Source organism: Salmo salar, unplaced genomic scaffold (assembly GCF_965601325.2).
Source record: "Salmo salar unplaced genomic scaffold, fSalSal1 ptg000293l, whole genome shotgun sequence".
Taxonomy (NCBI): Eukaryota; Metazoa; Chordata; class Actinopteri; order Salmoniformes; family Salmonidae; genus Salmo; species Salmo salar.
In genome coordinates, this window is record NW_027675346.1 from 3,285,001 (window position 1) to 3,287,500 (window position 2,500).

The 2,500-nt window shown below is 40.8% G+C and overlaps 5 non-coding genes and 1 pseudogene across 5 annotated transcripts; all 6 read left to right on the plus strand.

Moving 5' to 3' along the window:
• The first annotated feature begins 116 nt into the window (after positions 1 to 116).
• On the plus strand, positions 117 to 235 carry LOC145874736 (5S ribosomal RNA). Its single transcript, XR_014390372.1, has one exon. It is a non-coding gene; the product is annotated as a 5S ribosomal RNA (ribosomal RNA).
• A 409-nt stretch (positions 236 to 644) lies between these two features.
• Positions 645 to 763, plus strand: LOC145874737 (5S ribosomal RNA). The gene has a single exon (XR_014390373.1). It is a non-coding gene; the product is annotated as a 5S ribosomal RNA (ribosomal RNA).
• Positions 764 to 1,172: 409 nt separating this feature from the next.
• Positions 1,173 to 1,291, plus strand: LOC145874738 (5S ribosomal RNA). Its single transcript, XR_014390374.1, has one exon. It is a non-coding gene; the product is annotated as a 5S ribosomal RNA (ribosomal RNA).
• Positions 1,292 to 1,700: 409 nt separating this feature from the next.
• On the plus strand, positions 1,701 to 1,819 carry LOC145875165 (5S ribosomal RNA). The gene has a single exon (XR_014390799.1). It is a non-coding gene; the product is annotated as a 5S ribosomal RNA (ribosomal RNA).
• Positions 1,820 to 2,228: 409 nt separating this feature from the next.
• On the plus strand, positions 2,229 to 2,347 carry LOC145875166 (5S ribosomal RNA). Its single transcript, XR_014390800.1, has one exon. It is a non-coding gene; the product is annotated as a 5S ribosomal RNA (ribosomal RNA).
• Positions 2,348 to 2,486: 139 nt separating this feature from the next.
• LOC145870991 (uncharacterized) overlaps positions 2,487 to 2,500 on the plus strand; it is a 109-nt pseudogene continuing 95 nt past the window's right edge.

The window sequence follows — 2,500 nt, forward strand, 5'->3', positions numbered from 1 at the left end:
TGCACTATTTCATCAGCAACACTGCCTTGTAGTAAGCATTTAATGATGAATTGACTAAATGTCTGTTTTATCAGACTCACTTTGACTATATATGTTGTAGCAAGAGATTGTTTCTCGCTTACGGCCATACCAGCCTGTGTACGCCCGATCTCGTCTGATCTCGGAAGCTAAGCAGGGTCGGGCCTGGTTAGTACTTGGATGGGAGACCGCCTGGGAATACCAGGTGCTGTAAGCATTTTGTCCACGAGGGTGTGCTCTTGCACTATTTCATCAGCAACACTGCCTTGTAGTAAGCATTTAATGATGAATTGACTAAATGCAGCTTCCTGCCTTTTTAATAGGATCAAATTTCCTTGTGTTTTCAATTAGCATCTGCCTTGTATTTATAAGACAAACAAGAATATTGTTGCTGAATGCAGCTTGTGTGTGCTTTATGCTCCTTTGCCCTGTTCAAATGATGAAAGGAAATAAAGTTTGTATTTTATCCAACTACCTGTGCTAAAAAGTGATGGGAACAGTGTTTGTAATTTCTTTTACTTTTTCAGTGACACAAAGTTCAAGCTGCTTATCTAATTGGTGAAAATGCAATGTCTGTTTATCACACTCACTTTGACTATATATGTTGTAGCAAGAGATTGTTTCTCGCTTACGGCCATACCAGCCTGTGTACGCCCGATCTCGTCTGATCTCGGAAGCTAAGCAGGGTCGGGCCTGGTTAGTACTTGGATGGGAGACCGCCTGGGAATACCAGGTGCTGTAAGCATTTTGTCCACGAGGGTGTGCTCTTGCACTATTTCATCAGCAACACTGCCTTGTAGTAAGCATTTAATGATGAATTGACTAAATGCAGCTTCCTGCCTTTTTAATAGGATCAAATTTCCTTGTGTTTTCAATTAGCATCTGCCTTGTATTTATAAGACAAACAAGAATATTGTTGCTGAATGCAGCTTGTGTGTGCTTTATGCTCCTTTGCCCTGTTCAAATGATGAAAGGAAATAAAGTTTGTATTTTATCCAACTACCTGTGCTAAAAAGTGATGGGAACAGTGTTTGTAATTTCTTTTACTTTTTCAGTGACACAAAGTTCAAGCTGCTTATCTAATTGGTGAAAATGCAATGTCTGTTTATCACACTCACTTTGACTATATATGTTGTAGCAAGAGATTGTTTCTCGCTTACGGCCATACCAGCCTGTGTACGCCCGATCTCGTCTGATCTCGGAAGCTAAGCAGGGTCGGGCCTGGTTAGTACTTGGATGGGAGACCGCCTGGGAATACCAGGTGCTGTAAGCATTTTGTCCACGAGGGTGTGCTCTTGCACTATTTCATCAGCAACACTGCCTTGTAGTAAGCATTTAATGATGAATTGACTAAATGCAGCTTCCTGCCTTTTTAATAGGATCAAATTTCCTTGTGTTTTCAATTAGCATCTGCCTTGTATTTATAAGACAAACAAGAATATTGTTGCTGAATGCAGCTTGTGTGTGCTTTATGCTCCTTTGCCCTGTTCAAATGATGAAAGGAAATAAAGTTTGTATTTTATCCAACTACCTGTGCTAAAAAGTGATGGGAACAGTGTTTGTAATTTCTTTTACTTTTTCAGTGACACAAAGTTCAAGCTGCTTATCTAATTGGTGAAAATGCAATGTCTGTTTATCACACTCACTTTGACTATATATGTTGTAGCAAGAGATTGGTTCTCGCTTACGGCCATACCAGCCTGTGTACGCCCGATCTCGTCTGATCTCGGAAGCTAAGCAGGGTCGGGCCTGGTTAGTACTTCGATGGGAGACCGCCTGGGAATACCAGGTGCTGTAAGCATTTTGTCCACGAGGGTGTGCTCTTGCACTATTTCATCAGCAACACTGCCTTGTAGTAAGCATTTAATGATGAATTGACTAAATGCAGCTTCCTGCCTTTTTAATAGGATCAAATTTCCTTGTGTTTTCAATTAGCATCTGCCTTGTATTTATAAGACAAACAAGAATATTGTTGCTGAATGCAGCTTGTGTGTGCTTTATGCTCCTTTGCCCTGTTCAAATGATGAAAGGAAATAAAGTTTGTATTTTATCCAACTACCTGTGCTAAAAAGTGATGGGAACAGTGTTTGTAATTTCTTTTACTTTTTCAGTGACACAAAGTTCAAGCTGCTTATCTAATTGGTGAAAATGCAATGTCTGTTTATCACACTCACTTTGACTATATATGTTGTAGCAAGAGATTGGTTCTCGCTTACGGCCATACCAGCCTGTGTACGCCCGATCTCGTCTGATCTCGGAAGCTAAGCAGGGTCGGGCCTGGTTAGTACTTCGATGGGAGACCGCCTGGGAATACCAGGTGCTGTAAGCATTTTGTCCACGAGGGTGTGCTCTTGCACTATTTCATCAGCAACACTGCCTTGTAGTAAGCATTTAATGATGAATTGACTAAATGTCTGTTTTATCAGACTCACTTTGACTATATATGTTGTAGCAAGAGATTATTTCTCGCTTACGGCCATAC